This window comes from Scyliorhinus canicula, chromosome 27, assembly GCF_902713615.1.
Source record: "Scyliorhinus canicula chromosome 27, sScyCan1.1, whole genome shotgun sequence".
NCBI lineage: Eukaryota > Metazoa > Chordata > Chondrichthyes > Carcharhiniformes > Scyliorhinidae > Scyliorhinus > Scyliorhinus canicula.
The window spans coordinates 14,360,589-14,384,078 of NC_052172.1; the positions used below are offsets into that span (position 1 = coordinate 14,360,589).

Consider the following 23,490-nt stretch of genomic DNA (forward strand, 5'->3'; position numbering starts at 1 on the left):
TGAACTGCCTCTGAAAATTAGCTGTTGCACTCCTTACACATTGGAAAAGTACACGATTAGCTGTAAAGTGTTGGGATCCTGGAGGAGGGTAAGGTGCTATCGAAATGAAAAGGTTACTCCTTCTTGTTTTTGATACTACTGGCATGATGTGAGCCTGCAGCGTCTACTCAAGCCTGCAGCAGCAAGATCCCCCAGCAGTGCTACGACCATATCTTGAAGCTGGTTTATTTGCAAAGGAGCACCTCTGACGGTGGGGCACTCCCTCAGTATTGTGCTGGCCAAGATTGTTTCTAACAGATTCAAATTGCATACGGTGGGGTTGGGGGGGGGGGGGGGGGGGGGGGAGGATGACAGAGAAATGGCACAAAGTCACGAAGCTCATTTGGAGAGCCGGTGCTGACACGACGAGCTGAACAATAACTTGCATTTATATAGCACCTATCATCAGGCTGAGCTGTTTCAGGAGCTCTCGAGAGTGGGGCGAGGGAGCAAAACTGAAAGGTGTGGTTCCGACACGAGAACATCTGCTTTCCATTCAAGAATGTGTGTGAGGCACTTGAGGATTGCAGTAATCGCCTAGGTGTGAGAACAGAGTTCGGTAACTGGTTACTGTCGCACTCCCTGTGCTGGTTCACGTTTCCACCACTGTGATGGTAATCAACTGCCTGGCGGAGAAAGTCTTGTCTTTCTCTCCGATCGCTGGGTCAGGAAGGGGGAAGTGTTGCGCCCCGACAGTGACTAGACAACAACATCAACTTTGTATTAAAGGTCTGCTGCTCTGTGGAATGTTGGTCGCCAGTGGAGGATTCGGAGAGGCTCCTTCACACACCAGGCCAAGGATGGCCCATCTCGTGATGGTCTGCAATACAGCACAATTCGGAAAAGCTTTCTTTACCCATTGGATTTTTAAATTCTCATCCTCGTTTTCAAACTCCTCCGTGGCCTTGCCCCTCCCTACCCCCGCAACCCCTTCCGCCTCCCGTAGAAAAACCCCCTCTGCCTCCCACGAAACAACCCCCTCTGCCTCCCGCAGAAAAACGCCCTGTGCCTCCCGCAGAAGAACCCCCTCTGCCTCCCGCCACCCTTTGACGTCACTGCGCTCCTCTAATTATGGCCTTTCTAAGCATCGCTGATTTTTGTTATCATTTTTTCCAATTACGGGGCAATTTAGCGTGGCCAATTCGCCTACCCTGCACATCTTTGGGCTGTGGGGTGAAACCCACGCAAACACGGGGAGAATGTGCAAACTCCACACGGACAGTGACCCAGAGCCGGGATCGAACCCGGGACCTCGGCGCCGTGAGGCCGCAGTGTGCTAACCACTGCGCCGCCATGCCGCCCAGCATCCCTGATTTTAATCGCTCCATCAGGGGCGTCCATGCCTTCAGCTGCCTGGGGTCCGAGCTCTGGAATTGCCTCCTTAAACCTCGCCGACTCTCTACCCTCATTTCATACACTCCTTAAAGCCAACCTCTTCTACCATTGGTCACCATGTGTCAAACCCTTGGCAATTCTCCTTTAAGCTGCTATGTAAATGCAAGTTGTTGTTCGTGCTTCACTGACCAACCCCCCCACCCCCCCACCCCATCCATAGAACTTGCTGGTTTTTCATAGAATTTACCGTGCAGAAGGAGGCCATTCGGCCCATCGAGTCTGCACCGGCTCTTGGAAAGAGCACCCTACCCAAGGTCAACACCTCCACCCTATCCCCATAACCCAGTAACCCCACCCAACACTAAGGGCAATGTTAGACACTAAGGGCAATTTATCATGGCCAATCCGCCCTAACCTGCACATCTTTGGACTGTGGGAGGAAAGCGGAGCACCCGGAGGAAACCTCTGGAATTGCCCCACCCACTTTGCCTCAACTGATACAAGAGGAGACGGTTGTAATGTCATTGGACTAATAATTCAGAGATCCTGTCCAAATCTCTGGGGACAAGGAACGTATCGCACCAACTTAATTTGGTGGGATTAAAAATTCAATTGATTAGTCGTGCCAAGGTAAGTCTCAATAATGATGATCGTTGGTTGTCATATCAAACCATCTTTTTCACCTCAGGAGAGGAAATCTGCCACTTTTACCCGGTCTGGCCTACACGTGACTCCAGACCCACAAAGCAACGTGGTTGATTCTTAACCACCCCCTTCAGAAATGCCGAGCAAGGCACTTAATTACAGTGCAGAAGGAGGCCATTCGGCCCATCGAGTCTGCACCGGCTCTTGGAAAGAGCCTCGTAACAGCCTCCGGAATGTGGCGACGAGGGGCTTTTCACAGTAACTTCATTTGAAGCCTACTCGTGACAATAAGCGATTTTCATTCATTTCATTTTCATTAATTCGAGGGTAGTTAGGGATGGGCAACAAATGCTGGGCCGGCCCATGTCCCAAGAAACAATAAATAAATGACACTGTCCAAAACCCCCGAGCTCTTCCGCACCCCACTCCTCACCCTGCTCGAATGAAGCCCCATCACATTCGTTCCGAGGAATCTCAAAAGGCCAGGTACTCCTCTCACCTCCAGCTCCTCCTCCCCCGCCCCCCCCCAACGGCCTAGCTGGTTTTCTAAATGCAAGTTTGCTCTCGCCGGGCCTTGATTGGGAATGCAGGAGCCCATTCAGCTCCTTGAACCCATTCTGTCATTCATTTAGGTTAGGGGTCAGCGACCCGAATATTGCTCCCGTGCAATAGCTTTTATATCACCAATTTGCAATGGTGCGGTACCATTTAGCGATCATATTTATATCGACTTATTTTACAAATACCTTTGGAAACAGAAAAATTATCAGTGACAAGAGAGGATTCACTCTCACGCAGGCAATTCAATCCATCCCAGATGCGTGATGGATGTAGGAAACATTTATATTTTAGATTGGTTGCAGTAATGTTATTAAAACTCTACTATCCCGCGGAGGACTTAAGAGTTGGGACTGATTATCTTCCCCGTGGTTTTCGCGGAGTACGAGATCCCAGCTGAGGGGCGGGGGAGTTCCATTCAGCAATGTATAAAAGGTCGGCCGGTAAGGCATCGACCGAGGAGAGACCCGATCGGGATTTACCGGGAAATGTAAATACCGTAATTATTTTTTTTACTCGGTTTGGACTCCCGGTGGCCTTATTAAAGTGGCGACGAGGAGTAACCTACTCGGCTGAGCCGCCTCCCCGATTTTCTGGATCCCAGTTGGAGTCAATTATTCCGCCGTGCCTCTGTTTGGACGGTTAAATCCATTCAACGTTGGTGGTGAAGACTGGAACCAGTACGCAGAAAGGACGCGTTACGTCTTTCGGGCCAACAGCATTGAGCACCAGATGGTTATGCTGTTGACGGCGCACCCGTTCAGAGTGATCAGGAGTCTTACGTATTCAGCGCGCCGGGTACGCACTCAGTCGACCAACCCATGGCACTTGTGGAGCGACACTTTAACTTGACCCCGTCAGAGACCGTTCAAAGGTAACGTTTTAATACGGCGGAGGTCCCCTGGTGAGTCCGTCACCGGGTTCACATCACGGAAGATAGCTGAGTTTTGTGAGTATGGAACTGCTTTATTGGACATACTCCACGATCGTTTGGCCTACGGTATAAGTAATACGGAAACGCAAAAGAAAACATTTGAGCGAAACCTCCCTGACTTTTCAACAGGCACTACTTATCTCTTTGCCCCGAGATGGCACAGAATGCGGCATCCCCTGGTTTAAGATACATACAGACAGTGTGTCTGCTAAAGCTGTGAGTAAGGAGTCATAAAAGTTTATTTTTTAACCATTTCCCTGTTTACAGATAAATGGCTAATGGAACATTGTTTTGATTTTGGAGGATCCCTGGGTTGTAGCTAATTTATGAGGGGTAGTGATTAGTCCTGGGTAAACAGGTCATGAAACATCTTAGTGAGAGGACACTGAAGAATGTCCTATGATATAATTAAGAGTTGGAGCCAGGTCAGTCTGTAGTTTGTCATAGGATTTTAGTCTGACAAGATAGGGCTTCAGCTGGCTCCTGAAAGGTTCTCTCCAGGTTCTTTGCACAGAGAAAAGCAAGTAAACCTGATTAGGTTTAGCACATTGGGCTAAATCGCTGGCTTCTAAAGCAGACCAAGGCAGGCCAGCAGCACGGTTCAATTCCCGGACCAGCCTCCCCGAACAGGCGCTGGAATGTGGCAACTAGGGGCTTTTCACAGTAACTTCATTGAAGCCTACTCGTGACAATAATCTATTTTCATTTCATTTCATTTTTCATTATTAAATTTGTTTATAAGTTTGCTGAGGACCTGGATTTGAATCCCGGCCCTGGGTCACTGTCCGTGTGGAGTTTGCACATTCTCCCCGTGTCTGTGTGGGTTTCAGCCCCACGACCCAAAGATGTGCAGAGTAGGTGGATTGGCCGCGCTAAATTGCCCCTTAATTGGAAAAATATATAATTGGTACTCTAAAATTTAAAGAAAAAAAACTTTATTAATAAGTTGTCTGAACTATATTGGTTTGCTTAATTGGAATATATATATTTATAGTGGCAGGTGTAGAGAGTAAGTTAAAGTTTTTCCTTTTAGTTAAGAACTATTTCCCTGTTAAGCTCCCTCAGCTAAATTGCTGGCTGTGAAAGCAGACCAAGCAGGCCAGCAGCACGGTTTGATTCCCGTACCAGCCTCCCCGAACAGGCGCCGGAATGTGGCGACTAGGGGCTTTTCACAGTAACTTCATTTGAAGCCTATTTGTGACAATAAGTGATTTTCATTTCATTTCATTTGAACTATTAACTCTGAAGCTGTTGCCAATGGGATTGATTCTGTGTTTAATTTAAAGTTTGTTTTAACATAAAAGATGCTAATTAGCCAGAATTATCACTGCTGAGTGAAGTATCCTTTCCTTACAGTTTTATAAATTGCAAATTGTTGGATTCTCATCTGGGATCCTAGCAGCAGCGAAAGGATAACTTCCTATTGGCTCAATTCATCCTCACATTAATAGATTAAGGACGTGGTGCTAAATTTATACAGAACATGGGTTCAACTCAACTGGGATACTGCCCTCAGTTCTGGGCGCCCCACTTCAGGAAAGATGCGAAGGCGTTGGAGAGAGTGTGGAAAAGATTCACAAGGGGGCGGGATTCTCCGATAATGGGGCGAAGTGTTTACAACGGCATCATCTGGCCACTAGGAGCAGCGATCCTGTGCCGCACAGGGGGCCAGCGGCAGGCGTGGGTCCACGCATGTGCGTAGGTTGCCACCTCCGCACCGGCCCCCGGGCAACATGGCGGAGCCCGGCGCAGAGGAACATAGGCTACTCCTGGAATTAGCCTGCCCGCCGATCGGTTGCCCCCTATCGCGGGCCTGGCCACGTGGAGGCCCCCCCCCCCCCCCCCCCCCCCCACGGCCCACCCCACCAAGACGGACGCCGCAGCCAGAACGCTGAGGTCCCGTCGGGTAGGACCACACGCGAACGACGCCGGCGGGATTCGACCGAACTCGGCGGGGGTTCGGCCCGTCGAGCGTGGAGATTCGCCGGGGGGGGGGGGGGGGCCGCAGCCGGCACCCTAGCGACCGACATTGGCGGCGATTCTCTGGTCGCCGGAGAATCGGCCGCCCGGCGTCGGAGCAGAGTCGCGGGATTCGCGCCCCCCCCTCGGCTATTCTCCGACCCGGTCCAGGATCGGGACGGAGTTGATAGTGAGAAACCGTATTGATAGAGCCTCACAGCACCAGGGACCCAGGTTCGATTCCGGCCTTGGGTGACTGTCTGTGTGGAACTTCCACGTTCTCCCCGTGTCTGTGTGGGTTTCCTCCTTGAGCTCCGGTTTCACCCTCGGTCCAAATGTGTGCCGGTTAGGTGGATTGGCCACGCTAAATTGCCCCCAAAATATCCAACGGTTCGGTGGGGTATGGTATAGGGCAGAGTAAAGGGCCTAGGTAGTGTGCTCTTTCAGAGAGTCGGTGCAGACTCGATGGGCCGAATGGCCTCCTTCTGCACTACATGGATTCCATGAGTCTATGAAACCGTTCCCATTGGTGGAAGGATCGAGAATGAGAGGGGAACAGATTTCAGGTAATTGGCAAAAGAAGCAACGGAGACACGCGGAGAAATGTTTTCGCACAGCGAGTGGTTCGGATCGGGAATGCGCTGCCTGAGAGCATGTTGGAGGGAGGTTCAACCGAGACATTCAAGAGGGAATTATATTATTATCTGGAAACGGTGAGGCGTGCATGGGTACGGGGAGAAGGCAGGGGAGTAGCTCGAGACGAACTGTCCTTTCAGAGGGCCAGCACCAACACAAGGGGGCTGAATGGCCTCCTTCTGCACTGTAACCCATTCTGTGTAACCCAAGACCCTGGTTTAACCGTAATCCATAAATATTTATGGTACCTTTCACCCAACCTTATTCCCTTAGGGGAGCGCTCAGTTAAAATATTCCAAAGGTACGGTTGATAAAGCCAGAGGCAATTTTAAGATTTGGGAAACAGGAACAGCCGACTTTGAAAATAAAAATAGCACTTCTTCGCCAAGCCCAGCAAGCAGAAACAGGATTTTTGTCTGACCTAGATGCAAGATTGAATTGACATGAAATTCAGTAGTAATTGCGATCATTTTTACAAGTGTCAGGAAGTTACAACAAATCACTTCTAACATTGTCAAAAAAGTGCTTTGGCTTCATCAGGTTCTTGATAAACAACTTTTCCTTCTTACCGTACGCTCATGCCGATATTTTGTGTTGTCTCGTGGCTCCCTAGCAATTTATTTTAGGCAAATCTTTTTTTTACAAAAGAAAGGGTCTTTAGGCTAGACAAATGAAAACAGCTACTGAGACCTTTAACTAGACAATAGCCGCTATGTATCGTAACTCTATTCACCCACCTTAGTTCCTTAACTCTTTGCACACTTAATAGCACTGCTGAAAAGTGAACAATGTGGCTGAAGCTTTTCGACCTGTGCTCATCCGGACAAACACAAGAATGCCAAATTTCAAGCGATCGCAACAATTTATATTCCAAGAGAAAGCGTTGCTGACTGGTGGACAAGTTGATTCCGGTTCTATCATTTGAGGAGGTTATTGCCGGGCACTTAAATAACTTCACTGCAATCAGAGAGTGTCAATATGATTTGTGAAAGGGAAATTATATTTGACTAATTCATCAGAGCTCTTTGAGGAAGTAACAAACAATGTGGATAAAGGGGAACCTGTGGATGTACTACACAAAGATTTCCGGAACTGTAGAATTTCTACAGTGCAGGAGCAGGAGGCCATTTGGCCCATCGAGTCTGCACCGACCCTCTGAAAGAGCACCCTACCTAGGACCAGTCCCCCCTCCCTCTGCCTATAACCCCACCTAACCTGCACAATTTTGGACTGTGGGAGGAAAACCCACACAGACACAGGGAGAAAGTTCAAACTCCACACAGTCACCAAAGACCGGAATTGAACCCAGGTCCCTGGCGTTGTGAGGTACCAGTGCTAACGATTGTGCCACCATGCCACCCCAGAAGGCATGTGAAAAAATGCCGCGTCAACGATTACAATGCCAAATAAAAGCTCAGTTGTTATGGGCCAGGGTTTAGAGAACCCCAAAGTGTCTCATGGAGTTCACCTGACCCACAACTTTTACTAGATTGTGGTATGGGGAGCACACGGCCCACTCTACAGGTGTGGTACAGCAGAAATGGAAAAGTGTTTTTTTAAGCAAAACAATGTTTATTCTATGAACTCAAGTTAACCTTTTTAAAACATACAGTGAACATCTTGGCAACCATTAATTCAAATACAACCCCCAAAGAATACAACACTAACTAATCCTTAATAACTTCCCAAACAACATCCAGAAGACAGAAGAGACACCTTTTAACAGAAGCACATTAGGTTTACATTCACTACTGAGAGCATTTATAATTCTGAATTCACCAAATGATCAAGAGATAGTCTTTTGAAGGCAGAGAGAACAGCAGTACACCAGCTCTGTCTGGCTTCAGCTCCAACACTGAAAACGAAACTAAAACACACCCTGCAGCAAACAGCCTAAAATGAAAGTAAAAAGCTGACAGGCAGTCCAGCTCCACCCACACTCTGACATCACTGCGGTAATATGAGCAGCCAAACATTTCTTAAAGCGACATTCTCATGACGCAGTGCAGGGGGTAACATATTAGCATGTACAGAGATTCGATTAGCTAACAGGAAGCAGAGAGTAGGGATAAATGGGTAATTTTGGAATTGGCAGGATGTGACGAGTGGAGTGTCACAGGGATGAGTACTGGGGCCTTAACTAGTTACAATTTCTATCAAAGATCTGGATGACAGGAGCGAAGGTCTGGTTGCGAAATAAGCTGATGACACAAAGATAGTTAGGCAAGTAAGCTGCCAAGAGGGCGACATAAATCTACAAAGGGGCATGGGCAGGTTAAGTGAGTGGGCAGGAATTTGGCAGCGGGGAGTATAATGTGGGCAAATGAGAACGCGTCCATGTTGGCAGGAGGAATATGTAAAAATATAAAAAATTTAGAGGACCCAATTCTCTTTTTCTCAATTAAGGGGCAATTTAGCCTGGCCAATCCACCCACCCTGCACATCTTTGGGTTGTGGGGGCGAAACCCACGCAGACACGGGGGAGAATGTGCAAACTCCACACGGACAGTGACCCAGAGCCGGGATCGAACCCGGGTCCTTGGTGCTGAGAGGTAACAGTGCTAACCACTGCTGTCACTGTGCTGACAGACAGGCAAGTGGAGAGATTGCAGAATTCTGAGGTGGAGAGGGATCTGTCTTAATACATGAAGTTGGTCCGTAAGTACAGTGAGTGATTAGGAAGGCAAATTAAATGTTGCTGTTTACTGCGAGGGGAATGGAATATAAAAATAGGAATGTTCTGCTATAGTTGCACAGGGTAGTTGGTGAGACCACATCGGATCTGAACAGGCGCCGGAATGTGGCAACTAGGGGCTTTTCACCGTAACATTAATGCAGTGTTAATGTAAGCCTATTGTGATAAAGTTGTAATAAAGGTGTCACTATTATAATGATCTTTATTATTAGTGTCACAAGCAGGCTTACATTAACACTACAACGAAGTTACTGTGAAAATCCCCTAGTCGCCACATTCCCGCCCCTGTTCGGGTACACAGAGGGAGAATTCAGAATGACCAATTCACCTAACAAGGTCATCTTTCGGGACTTGTGGGAGGAAACCGGAGCACCCGGAGGGAAACCAACGCAGACACGGGGAGACAGTGACCCAAGTGGAAATCAAACCTGGGAATACTGGGTGTAGTTCTGGTCTCTTTACTTTTAAAAAAAAGAACTTCAATGCATTCGAAACTGTTTAGTGAAGCTTCATTTGACAGATTCCTGGAATACGAGATCGGGCCTGTATCCACAGGAGTTTACAAGATTGTGGGGTGATCTTGTGGAAACTTATGAAATCCTGAGGGGGCTCGACAGAGTGGATGTTGAAAGGATGTTTCCACTTGTGCGAGAGACCAGAACCGAGATGGCGGGGGGGGGGAACAGTTTGAAAATAAGGGGTCTCCCATTTAAGATGGAGACGAGGAGACTTTTTCTCTCTCAGGAGGATTGTGAATCTTTGGAACTCTCTTCCCCAGGGAGCGCTGGGGACAGGGCTACCGATGAATTTTAAGGCAGGGGTAGATAGAGTCTTGACTAAGGAAGGAGTCAAAGGTGTAGGAGGAATTGAGGTGTGGTTGAGGTTACACTCAGATCAGCCATGATCTTATTGAATGGCAGAGCAAGGTCGAGGGGCCGAATGGCCGATTTCTGCTCCGAATTCGTATGTTTGTGTGGTTGGCCAAGGCATTACCATGGAGATAGCAATGGTACAACTATAGGCTGCCCGGGGCAGCACGGTGGCCTAGTGGTTAGCACAACCGCCTCACGGCGCTGAGGTCCCAGGTTCGATCCCGGCTCTGGGTCACTGTCCGTGTGGAGTTTGCACATTCTCCCCGTGTCTGCGTGGGTTTCGCCCCCACAACCCAAAAATGTGCAGAGTAGGTGGATTGACCATGCTAAATTGCCCCTTAATTGGAAAAAATAATTGGGTAATCTAAATTTATAAAAAAAAAATTTTTTTTTAAAAACTATAGGCTGCCCAAGCTCCCGGGTCAGTCAAGAAAGGTACAAGGCTTGGACAGATTTCTTTGGAGCACTGGAACCTAACAATCCTAGCGTTGAACTTCTGAACAGATCTCGCAGCCCTTTATTTTGCGTGAGGCGAGAGAGTTCCAGGATTCCAGTCCCCTCTGCGTGAAGGAGTGCTTCCTGACATCACCCCTGAACAGTCCAACTCGAATGTTTAAGGTGAAGCCTCCTGTCCAGTGCGTTCCCTGTACGCCGCACCTTTGGCTTCAAACAGTCATACAGCAAACAACACGAATGTGGATGGGTAATGCCGCAAAGCCTCCCAGAGGGCTTCAGAGAATTTGACACCGAGGCCCCGTTACAAAATGTTAGGTCAAAGAGGCAGATTTTTAGTCAGCGTGTTAACCGAGGAGAGAGAGGTGGAGAAACAGAGGAATTCCAGAAGATGAGGCTCATACGAAATAGGAACAGGAGGAGGCCATTCAGCCGCTCAAGCCTGTTCCGTCATTTAATCAGATCACCACTGATAAACATAGAACATAGGACGTAGAACATACAGTGCAGAAGGAGGCCATTCAGCCCATCGAGTCTGCCCCACTTAAGCCCTCACTTCCACCCTATCCCCGTAACCCAATAACCCCTCCTAACCTTTTTGGACACTAAGGGCAATTTAGCATGGCCAATCCACCTAACCTGCACATCTTTGGACTGTGGGAGGAAACCGGAGCACCCGGAGGAAACCCACGCAGACACGGGGAGAACGTGCAGACTCCGTACAGACAGTGACCCAAGCCGGGAATCGATCCTGGGACCCTGGCACTGTGAAGCCACAGTGCTATCCACTTGTGCTACCGTGCTGCCCGAAATCAGATAGTATCTTAATAATTGGCCATGCTAAATTGCCCTTCCTGTCCAAAACGGTTAGGAGGGGCTATTGGGTTACGGGGATAGGGTGGAATGAAGGCTTAAGTGGGTTGGTGCAGACTCGATGGGCCGAATGGCATCCTTCTGCACTGTATGTTCTATGTTCTAACTCAAATCTGTATCCCGCCTACTCCCGGATAACCTATTACCCCCCGGCCCCCCTCCTTGTTATTCAAAATCTATCCATCTCTGCCTTAAAAATCATCACCACCTTTTCAGGAAGAGAGTCCCAGCGACTGGCAACTCTCTCCGTCTCATCTCTGACTTAAATGGGCAACCCCTTATTTTTAAAACAGAGATCCCCCCCCCCCCGATTCTAGATTTCCTCACAAGAGGAAACATCCTCTCCACATCCACCCCGTCAAGACCACTCGGGATCTCAAAAGGTTTCAATCAAGTCGCCTCTCACTCTTCCAAACTCCAGGGGATTCCAGCCCAGCCTCTCCAACCTTTCCTCATCAGACAACCCACCCGTTCCTAGTAAACCTCCTCTGTACTGCTCCCAACACATTTACATCCTTTCTTAAATAGGGAGACCAATAAGAAGGGGCTGGTTTAGCACACTGGGCTAAATCGCTGGCTTTGAAAGCAGACCCAGGCAGGCCGGCAGCGTGGGTTCAATTCCCGTACCGGCCTCCCCGAACAGGCGCCGGAATGTGGCGACTAGGGGCTTTTCACAGTGACTTCATTTGAAGCCGACTCGTGGACAATAAGCCATTTTCATTTCATTTCATGTGTGTCCAATATCTTGTCCAACTGAAGAACGACCTCCAGGAATGCGTAAAAGGCTGGGATTGGAGGGTATCTTGGGAGGATTGGCCGGAAGAGATTACGGAAAAGGGAGAAAGCCACTCTGAGGGAATGGAAAACGACGCCGGATGTTGGAAAATGCCAATGAGTTCTGCAGCAGGTGGCAACGAAGGTCTTGGCGCGAGTTGGAGCAGAGGTTTGAATGCCCTTAGTGTTGGCGAGTCCACTACTGTTGCAGGCAGGGCATTCCACCCCCGTACTACTCTCTGAGTAGCAGCAGAGGTTTGGCTCCCCCCCCCCATCCCCCCACCCCTCCTCCCCCTCACCCTCTTTCACCTCTCGAGGCAACAGCAAGGATGCTGCTCGCTCTGGCACCAAAGAAAATCTTTGATCTTTAAGCTCGTCTCCAGGCAACAGCCTGGTGTCATCCTCCTTTCAAATCTAAATCCACACACCAAGTGGAAACGCAGGCAGCAGGACGTCATGGAACAGTTGGCAGACTGGACCAGACTCTGGGTGCCTTCTTTAGATTCCTAGCACCATCCCCTCTCCCCCAACACTCATCCCTTCACCCCCCCCCCCCCCCCCAGGATTTGTTCCCCCCCCTCCCCCTTTTAACATTTTCGGTTTCTCTTGATAACTCAGGATGTGGATGTCGCTGGCTAGGCCCAGCATTTATTGCCCAATCCCTAAATGCCCCCTGGCAACCACCGTAGTCCGTGAGGTGTAGGTACACCCACCGTGCTGTAAGGGAGGAAGTTCCCGGGTTTTGACCCAACGACGGTGAAGCAACATATTTCTGAATCGGGGCGGTGTGTGGAAGGGGCCCTTCCAGGTGGTGGTGGTCCCATGTCTCCACTGCCCTTGTCCTAGGTGGCAGAGGTCACGGGTTTGAAGGTTGCGGTCAAAGGAGCCTCGGTGAGTTGCTGCGGTGCATCGCGTAGACGGTGCACGCGGCTGTCACCCAACGTTCTGACAAACCTCTGGCTTGTTGCACTGCGTGGTCCCTTTAAGATTAATACAAGGTTGCCCTTGCAAGCATCTTCAAGGGACCATTGCTGTGAGCAGCCCATTTATTCCCTGAATTGTCACATGGCCGTGCCCCTGTTTAAGTTGGCGGATGGGGTGTTAATCAAGCAGGGCTGCTTTGTCCTGGATGGTGTCGAGCTTCTTGAACTCTGGTGCGGCCGCATTTGGAGTATTGCGTGCAGTTCTGGTCGCCGCATTATAGGAAGGACGTGGAAGCATTGGAAAGGGTGCAGAGGATTTACCAGGATGTTGCCTGGTATGGAGGGAAGATCTTATGAGGGAAGGCTGAAGGACTTGAGGCTGTTTTCGTTAGAGAGAAGAAGGTTAAGAGGTGACTTAATTGAGGCATACAAGATGATCAGAGGATTAGATAGGGTGGACATTGAGAGCCTTTTTCCTCGGATGGTGATGTCCAGCACGAGGGGACATAGCTTTAAATTAAGGGGAGATAGATATAGGACAGATGTCAGAGGTATGTTCTTTACTCAGATAGTAGTATGGGTGTGGAATGCCCTGCCTGCAACAGTAGTGGACTCGCCAACACTAAGGGCATTCAAATGGTCATTGGATAGGCATATGGATAATAAGGGAATAGTGTAGATGGGCTTTAGAGGGGTTTCACAGGTCGGCGCAACATCGAGGGCCGAAGGGCCTGTACTGCGCTGTGATGTTCTATGTTCTATGTTCAAGGGCATTCAGGGATGGGCAACAAATGTAATGTAATGTTCTATGTTCTTGAGTGTTGTTGGAGCTACGCTCATCCAGGTAAGTGGAGAGTCCATCACACTCCTGACTTGTGCCTTGTAGATGGTGGACAGGCTTTGGGGGGGTCAGGAGATGAGTTACTCACCGCAGGATTCCCAGCTTCTGACCTGCCCTGGTAGCCACAGTGTTTGTATGGCTGGGTCCAGTTCAGTTTCTGGTTAATGGTAACACCCCCCAGGATGTTGATAGTGGGGAATTCAGTGATGGGCATGCCCTTGAATGTCAAGGGGAGATGGTTAGATTCACTCTTGCAGGAGATGGTCATTGCCTGGCACTTGTGTGGTACGAATGTTGCTTGCCTCTTGTCAGTCCGAGCCTGGATGCTTCCACATATTCAGTGGGGTTGGTGCTGAACATCCCCATTTCTGATCTCATGGAAGCAAGGTCGTTATACGAAGCAGCAGAAGATGGTTGGGCCTAGGACACTACCCTGAGGAACTCCTGCAGTAATGTCCTGGGACTGAGATGATTGACCTCCAACCACCACTTCCTTTGTGCCAGGTATGACTCCAACCAGCGGAGAATTTCCCCCCCTTTCCCATTAACTCCAGTTTAGCTCCTTGATGCCATACACGGGTCAAATGCTGCCTTGATAGAAACAGAGAAAGTAGGTGCAGGATTAGGCCATTCGGCCCTTCGAGTCTGCACCACCATTCAATACGATCATGGCTGATCATCCAAATTCAGTATCCCACTCCCGCTTTCTCTCCATACCCTTTGATCCCTTTAGCCGCAAGGGCCACATCCAGCTCCCTCTTGAATATATCCAACAAATTGGCCCCAACTGCTTTGTGTGGTAGAGAGTTCCACAAGTTCCCAACTCCCTGAGAGAAGAAGGTCTTCCTCATCTCCGTCCCGAATGGCTGACCCCTTATTCTTAGGCTGTGACCCCTAGTTCTGGACGTGATGTCAAGGACAATCACGCTCACCTCACCTCTGGCATTCGTCTCTTTTGTCCATGTTTGAAGTTCATGTTGTCCAAGGCTGTATTGAGGTCAGCAAGTTCTGGAGTTCAAGTGTTCAGTACTAGTGCCGGGATGTTGTCAGGGTCCATAGCCTTTTCAGTATCCAGTGCCTTTGGCCATTTCTTGAGGTCACGTGGAGTGAATCGAATTGGTTGAAGATTGGCATCAGTAATCCTGGGCTCTCCAGAGGAGGCCAACATAGATCATTCACTCGGCACTTTTGACTTAAGATTATTGCGAATGCTTCCGCCTTATCTTTTGCACATATGTGCTGGGCTCCTCCATCACTGAAGGTGAGGATGTTTGTGGGGCCTGCTCCTCCAGTGAGTTGTTTAATTATCCACCACCATTCACAACTAAATGTGACAGGACTGCAGGGTGTAGAACATAGAACATAGAACATAGAACAGTACAGCACAGAACAGGCCCTTCGGCCCTCAATGTTGTGCCGAGCCATGATCACCCTACTCAAACCCACATATCCACCCTATACCCGTAACCCAACAACCCCCCCCCTTAACCTTACTTTTTTTAGGACACTACGGGCAATTTAGCACGGCCAATCCACCTAACCTGCACATCTTTGGACTGTGGGAGGAAACCGGAGCACCCGGAGGAAACCCACGCACACAGGGGGAGGACGTGCAGACTCCGCACAGACAGTGACCCAGCCGGGAATCGAACCTGGGACCCTGGAGCTGTGAAGCATTTATGCTAACCACCATGCTACCCTGCTGCCCTAGATCTAATCCGCTGGTGATGGGATCGTTTAGCTCTGTCTATGACTTGCTGCTCGTGCTGTTTGGCACACAAGTAGTCCTGTGTTGTAGCTTCGATGAACCAGGGTTGATCCCGTGTTTGATGGCAATGGTAGAGTTGGGGAGATGCCTGGCCGTGAGGTTACAGGTTGTGGTTGAGTACAGTTCTTTTGCTGATGGCCCACATGGATGCCCTTCTTGAGCTGCTGGATATCATTGCTTCTCCCTCCACCACTAGCATTAGGCAGGAAATCAGAGATGTGTGTGATAAAGGAACAACTGTGATTATGGGTGACTTTAACCTGCATATAGATTGGGTGGCTTAAATTAGTCACAGCACAATGGAGAGGGAATTTCTGGAGTGTGTACCAGATGGTTTTTTGGAACAATACGTTGAGGAACCAACAAGGGACAGGCCATCTTGGACTGGGTGTTGTGCGGTGAGAAAGGATTAGTTAGGCAATCTAGTTGTGTCACCTTTGGGGATGAGTGACCATAATATGGTGGAATTCTTCATCAAGGTGAATAGCGAGGTAGTTGGTTCTGAGACCAGGGTCCTGAACCTCAATAAAGGTAACTATGATGGTATGAGGTATGAGCTGGCTATGACGGACTGGGAAACATTGTTGAAAGTGTTATGGGCCAGGGTTTAGGGAACCTCAAAGTGTATCATGGAATTCACCTGATCCACAACTTTTACTAGATTGTGGTACGGGGAGCACACGGCCCACTCTACAGGTATGGTCGAGCAGAAATGGAACAGTGTTTTTTAAAGAAAAACAGTGTTTATTCTATGAACTCAAGTTAACCTTTTTAAAACATACAGTGAACATCTTAGCAACCATCAATTCACATACAACCCCCAAAGAATACAACACTAAGTAATCCTTTAAGCTTTCCTTTTTAACATCCATACGACTTACAACACCTCTTACCAGAATCACATCATGTTAAAGTCACTACTGTTATTAGTTTGAAATCACCAGGATTGATTTACAGTCTTTAGATTAGAGAGAGAGATCCATACACCTCTGGCTGTGACTGCAGCTATCCAGCTCTGAAAACGAAACTAAAACATACCCTGCAGCCTGCTCAAAAATGAAAGTAAAAAGCTGATAGATAGCCCAGCTCCGCCCACTCTCTGACATCACTGCAGTAATAAACACCCATTTCTTAAAGGTACTCTCACTACAGATATTTATATACACACCCATTTATAAACACCCATTTCTTAAAGGTATTCTCACATGACAAAAGAAAGGACAGTGGACAGGCATTCAAGGAACGAATAGGTCAATTCCGATAGTTGTTTATTCCTATTTGGCAGAAGAGTAGAAAGGAATTGTGGCCAAACTATGGCTTACAAGGGAAATTAGAGATAGTATTGGATTCAAAGAAGAGGAATACGAATTAGCAAGAAAAATCAATAGGCCTGAGGATTGGGAACAGGTTAAAATTCAGCAAAGGCGGAACAAGGGATTGATTAAGAAGGGGAAAATATAACATGAAAGTAAACCAGCGGGGACATAAAAACCGAGTGTAAAACTTTCTACAGATATGTGTAGAGAAAAAGATTAATTAAAACTAATGTAGGCCCCTTACACTCAGAAATAGGGGAATTCATAACCGGGAATAAAGAAATGGCTGAGGAACTAAATTCGTACTTTGCTTCACAAAGCAAGACATGAATAATGTACCGGAAGTTCTGAGAAATTAATGAGGAGCTGAAGGAAATTAGTATTGGTAAAGAAATGGTTTTGGGGAGATTAATAGGATTGAAGGCAGACAAATCTCCAGGGCCTGATAATCTTCATCCCAGAGTACTTAAGTGGCCCCAGAAATAGTAAATCCATTTGGTGGTCATTTTCCAAAATTCTTTGGACTGGTTTCTACAGATTGGAGGGTAGCGAATGTAACCCCGTTATTCAAAAAGGGAGATAGAGAGAAAACAGGGAACTGTAGACCACTGAGCCTAACGTCGGTAGTAGGGAAGTTGCTGGAGTCCATTATCAAGGATTACATAGCACAGCATTTGGAAAGCAGTGGTGTCATCAGACAAAGTCAGCCTGGATTTACGAAAGGGAAATCATGCTTGACAAATCTACTAGAATTCTTTGAAGAAACTTGTAGAGTTGACCAGGGAGAACCAGTGGATGTGGTTTATTTAGACTTTCACAAAGCTTTCAACAAGGTCTCACGCAGCAGATTAAGATGTAAAGTTAAAGCACGTGGGATTACGGGTAGTGTCTTGAGATGGATGGAAAGCGGATTGGCAGACAGGAAGCAGAAACTTGGAATAAATGGGTCTTTTTCTGATTGGCAGGCAGTGACTAGTGGGGTACCGCAGGGATCTGTGCCAGGACCCCAACTGTTGACATTATAGATTAATGATTTGGACGAGGGAACTAAACGTATTATGTCCAAATTTGCAGATGATACAAAGTTGGGTGGGAGGGTGAGCTGTGAGGAGGATTCAGCGGGATTTGGACAGGCTGAGTGAGTGGGCACATGCACGGCAGATGCAGTATAACGTGGATAAATGTGAGGTTATCCACTTCGGTAGCAAAAATAGGAAGGCAGATTATTATTTGAATGGGTGTAAATTGAGAGAGGCTGATACTCAGCGAGACCTTGGTGTCCGCGTGCATCAGTCGCTGAAAGTAAGCGCGCAGGTACAGCAGGCGGTAAAGAAGGCAAATGGTACGTTGGTCTTCATAGTGAGAGGATTTGAGTAGAGGAATAGGGATGTTTTACTGCAATTGTATTATGTGCAGTTTTGGTGTCCTTATCTGAGGAAGGATGTTCTTCCTATGGAGGGAGAGCAGTGAAGGTTTACCAGGCTGATTCCTGGGATGGCGGGACTGTCATATGAGGAGAGACTAAGTCAGTTAGGATTATATTCATTGGAGGTTAGAAGAGTGAGAGGGGATCTCACAGAAACTTACAAAATTCTAACAGGATTAGACAGGGTAGATTCAGAAAGAATGTTCCCGATGGTGGGGGAGACCAGAACTAGGGGTCATAGTTTGAGGATAAGGGGGGTCCCCAAACAGGCGCCGGAATGTGGCGACTAGGGGCTTTTCACAGTAACTTCATTTGAAGCCTACTTGTGACAATAAGCGATTTTCATTTCATTTCAACCGTTTGGGACTGAGGTGAGGAGAAATTACTTCACCCAGAGAGAGTGATGAATCTGTGGAATTCGCTACCACGGAAAGTAGTTGAGGCCAAAACGTTGTGTAATTCCGAGAAGGCCTTCGATATGGCTCTTGGGCAAGGGATATGGGGGAAGGCGGGAGCAGGGTACTGAACTTGTTGATCAGCCAGAATCATATTGAACGGCGGAGCAGGCTGGAAGGGCTGAATGGCCTCCGCCGGCTCTCTATGTTTCTATGAAAGATAGGGTGACCTTGGAGGGGATGCAGTAAGTTCAGGGGTGTTGTTAGAAAGCACAAAGGGGAGTGGAAACCCAAAACTCTTCCCCCTCCCCGTATTCCAACTGTCACCACCCCCCCCCCCCCCCCCCCCCCCCCCCCCCGGCCGCCCAAAAGACAGTCAAGGCTGGAAGTGAATAGAAAGTTTCAAAACTGAGATTGATGTTTTTTTTTTGTTTTGATAATAGCGAAGGAACCACGGCAATGTGAGGATACAGCTCAGAGTTGATCGAATTGAATGTCGGGAAAGGAACGAGGGGCAGAATGGCCTGCTCCTGGCCCCCAGGTTCGTCTGGGTGACTCCAGACCCCCCCCCCCCCCCCAAACCACGTAATTCTTGGGATCAGACACAGAATATTCCCTCGTGGCTACCAACGTAACAAAGGAACGAACACTCAGTGTACGGAACACAGGTCCCTCATCTGCAAGCAACAAAAACCTGCATTGGTATAGCACCTTTACTGTAACAAAACATCCCAGGAGCGTCGTATAAAACAAAATGTGACACCTAGCTGCGCAAGATGCCCGCAAGCTCGGTCAAAGACGGAGGTTTTAAGGAGGATAGCGAGGTGGAGAGGGATCAGGAGGGGCTCCCAGAGCCTGGGGGTCCAGGCAACTGAAGACACGGCCTCTAATGGGGGGGCAAAGGATGTGGGAGAGTGTGGGGGAGGGGCAGGCATAGTAAAGAAAGGAAGGTGTGTAGTCGAGGCCAGATTTAACGGAATCACAGATAGGTCAAGGGTGCAGGAAGAGGCCATGTGGATCATCGGCCCTGACATCGGCTCTCCGAAGGAGCAAATCGGCCAGTGCCATTCCCCTGCCTTCTCCCCCGTTACCCTGCACCTTCCTTCCTTTTTTAAGGTAACGGTTTAATTCCCATTTGCTACCTGTCCCCGCCGCGCTCTTTGGGTGTGGGGAGGAGCACAGAGGTCTCGCGGGGTGGTAGGGCCTGGAGGAGCGGAGACTCCGTAGGTTTCCCCCTGGTTAACCTGTGCTGCCAGACGTCCCCGCCGCCCCCGCCGACCCCTGAAAGCGGTCACCCTTGCACAAACCTAGACAGTGAACTATTTGACTGGGCGAGGCGTCACCTCCCAACCACACCCTTCCCTCGCCCAGCACTGCTCGGTTGAAATAAGAAAGACGTGGAGAGATTTTCAGTGGGAGCATGGGGGGGAGGGCGGGGGGCGCGGGGGGGGGGGGGGGGGGGGGGGGGGGGGGGCACAGTGGGCTTCGTTCCCAGAGGTGGGGGCAGCGAAGGAGGGCGTTAAACATGAGCATGGGCGGGCGTTTTTCCAAGTGCCCGCTTGTGGTCCAGCCAACCCCATTTGCAAACCAGCGTTGGACGTTTGCTTTCCGGCAGACTCGGTGGGCCGGCCCTTTAAATTCCACATGATCATTTTGGCCAAATGATTTCACTCTAAAAAGGGAAGGGTCGCTGCCTTGAAAACACGTCCTTGCTGACAAACTGCCTGTGCTGGCCCCTTGTTAGGCACAAGGCAGGGTTCACTTCCAGACAACTACTGTAATCGCCGGAAGGTAAAATTGCAATTTAAAAAAAAATAAACTGGGTAACGTCCCTGCTTTCACCGCGTCCTACAAAGGCCTGAATTGCTCTGAAATCACTGTACACTATTCCTTACATAACTTATTATTCCAGAGCGAGATCTAGCACACTGCTTGGGGGGTCTCATACTTTCTTTTTAAAAACTTGGTGAAATAATGAAGTGGTATCAGAAACTGAAGCGAGAGAGAAGCATAGAAAATAGGAGCAGGAGGCCATTCGGCCCTTCGAGTCATTCCTCACGGTTATGGCCGATCGTCCGAATCAATAGCCTGTTCCCGGCCTTCTCCCCCCCCCCCCACAACCATTGATTCCCTTCGTTACATCCAAGTCCTTCTTGAAACCACACAATATTTTGGCCTCAACTACTTCCTGTGGTAACGAATTCCACAGGCCGACCACAGTCTGGGTGACGACATTTTTCCTCATCTCTGTCCTGAATTGTCTACCCCGTAACCTCAGACTGTGACCCCTGGTTCTGGACACCCCCCACCATCGGGGACACCCTTCCTGCATCTACCCTGTCCAGTCCTGTTAGAATTTTATCGGTCTCTGTGAGATCCCTCCTCATTCCTCTGAACTTCAACGAATACAATCGTAACCGGCTCCTCATACATCAGTCCCACCATCTCAGGAATCAGCCTGGTAAACCTTCGCTGCACTCCCTCTAGAGCAAGAACATCCTTCCTCAGATAAGGAGACCAAAACTGCCCACAATATTCCAGGAATGGCCTCACCCAGGCCCTGTATAATTGCAGCAAGACACCCCAGCTCCTGTACTCAAATCCTCTCTCAATGAAGGGCAACAGGGTAGCATGGTGGTTAGCATAAATGCTTCACAGCTCCAGGGTCCCAGGTTCGATTCCCGGCTGGGTCACTGTCTGTGTGGAGTCTGCACGTCCCTGTGTGCGTGGGTTTCCTCCGGGTGCTCCGGTTTCCTCCCACAGTCCAAAGATGTGCGGGTTAGGTGGATTGGCCATGCTAAATTGCCCGTAGTGTCCTAATAAAAAAGTAAGGTTAAGGGGGGGTTGTTGGGTTACGGGTATAGGGTGGATATGTGGGTTAGAGTAGGGTGATCATGGCTCGGCACAACATTGAGGGCTGAAGGGCCTGTTCTGTGCTGTACTGTTCTATGTTCTATGTTCTATACCCTTAGCCTCCTTTACCGCCTGCTGTACCTGCATGCTTACCTTCAGTGACTGGTGCACAAGGACACCCAGGTCTCGTTGCACATTCCCCCCTGCTAATTTATGGCCATTCAGATAATAGACTGCCTTCTCATTTTGGCTACCAAAGTGGATGACCTCACATTTCTCCAAATTATACTGCATCTGCCATTCATTTGCCCACTCACTCAGCTTATTCAAATCACACTGAAGGATCTCTGCATCCTCCTCACAGCTCACCCTCCCACCCAACTTGGTGCCATCTGCAAATTTGAAGATATTGGGCGGAATTCTCCGCAGGGGGGCCGAATTCGTGAAGGCCGTCGTGAACTCGGCCGAGGTTCACGACATCCTCGGAGCCCGCTCCCCGCATCTAATTCACCCCACCCGGGGGGCTAGGAGTGGGCCTCCATCTTTCTCGGCAGCGACCTCGTCACGCCGAGAATGTGAAGTCATCCGTGCATGCGCGGGTTGCTGGTTCCAACCCGCACATGCGCAGGTGACTTCATCGCGCAGACGGCACGAACCGCGCATGCGCGGCGGCCGTCTTTCTCCTCAGCCGCCCGGCAAGACGTGGCGGCTTGATCTTGCCGGGCGGCGGAGGGGAAAGAGTGCGTCCGCTTTGGACGCTGGCCCGACGATCGGTGGGCACCGATCACGGGCCTGTCCCCTCCCGAGCACAGTCGTGGTGCCCCCGTGCCAATCGGGCCCCTAGATGCCCCAAACGGGCACCTGGTGCCCGTTTCACGAATGCAGCGACCAGGGTGTGGTTGCTGCCGTGGTGAAACGGGTGTGAAGGGCCGGCCGCTCGGCCCATCGGGCTTGGAGAATCGCCGTTCGCCGTGAAAAAAGGCTAGCGGCGATTTTTCCGAGCCGGTGGGGGGGGGGGGGGGGGGGGGGCAGGAGAATCGCTGGGGGGCGTGAAAAATGTCGGGAGACCCTCCCACGATTCACCCACGCCACGTGGGGAGCGGAGAATCCGCCCATTACATTTAGTTCCCTCATCTAAATCATTAACATATATTGTGAATAGCTGGGGTCCCAGCACTGATCCCTGTGGTACCCCACTAGTCACTGCCTGCCAATATGAAAAAGACCCGTAAATTCCTACTTTTTGTTTTCTGTCTGCCAACCAGTTTTCTATCCGTCTCAATACACTACTCTTAACCTAATGCGTTTTAATTTTACACGCTGATCTCTTCGGCGGCACTTTGTCAAAAGCCTTCTGAAAGTCCAAATATACCACATCCACTGACTCCCCCTCGCCAACTCTACTCATTACATCCCCGAAAAATTCCAGGTGGTTTGTCAAGCACAATTTCCCCTTCATAAATCCATGCTCACTCTGTCCGATCCTGCCACTGTTGTCGAAGAATGTTTGATGGATACAGCCCATCACGTCTGTGAAAGCACTGGGAATGGTTAATGCGAATCCACATTTTTCAGCATCGAAGCATTTAAGAGGATTTTAAATGGTCCACTGGATTTGGGTTAAAGACGCCTCTCCTTGCCTTTCTGATCAACTGGTCTACGAGAAGACAAAAAACACCCCCCCCCCCCCCCCCCCACCCTGGCACCGCACCAACCGCCCCCCACCACTGTGCCAAATTTCCCAAAAATAAAAACAGACAAATAGAAAGGTCCAAACAGGAAACTCGAGCAGGAGCAGGACCAGGATGCCAGAGCCCATGATGTTTATGAATGGATTGTCACAGACACGTCACATTCCTGTAAGCTTCCATAACCACCTGTTTAAAAGATGTTCTCGGTGGTGGGTGTCTATTGTGTGTGTCCTGCAATGAGATTAAATAGATGTCGTTGCGTAGGCAATGTCCTGGGCTATTTATAAAGTGGGAGGGGATGAAGGGAGAGTGGGGGAGGGGTTAGGGAGAGTGGAGGGGGGGGGGGGGAAAGAGTGTGGGGGTTGAGGGAGAGTGTGGGGGGGGGGGGTGACGGAGAGTGTGGGGGGTGACGGAGAGTGTGGGGGTGAGGGACAATGTGGGGGGTGAGGGAGAGTGTGGGGGGGTGAGGGAGAGTGTGGGGGGTGAGGGAGAGTGTGGGGGGGT

At 49.4% G+C, this 23,490-nt stretch overlaps 1 protein-coding gene across 2 annotated transcripts in view; it reads right to left on the reverse strand.

Annotated features, from left to right (window-relative positions):
• LOC119957860 (dapper 1-like) overlaps positions 1 to 23,490 on the reverse strand; it is a 73,756-nt gene that overhangs the window by 34,140 nt on the left and 16,126 nt on the right. Inside the window, exon 1 of one of the 2 annotated variants that reach the window (XM_038786017.1) lies at positions 6,844 to 6,916. The exons of the other annotated variant lie outside the window; for it this stretch is intronic. The gene's annotated coding sequence lies outside the window, so the exon portion shown is untranslated. Of the gene's footprint in view, positions 1 to 6,843; positions 6,917 to 23,490 lie in introns of those variants that run through there. 2 annotated transcript variants of the gene reach the window in all.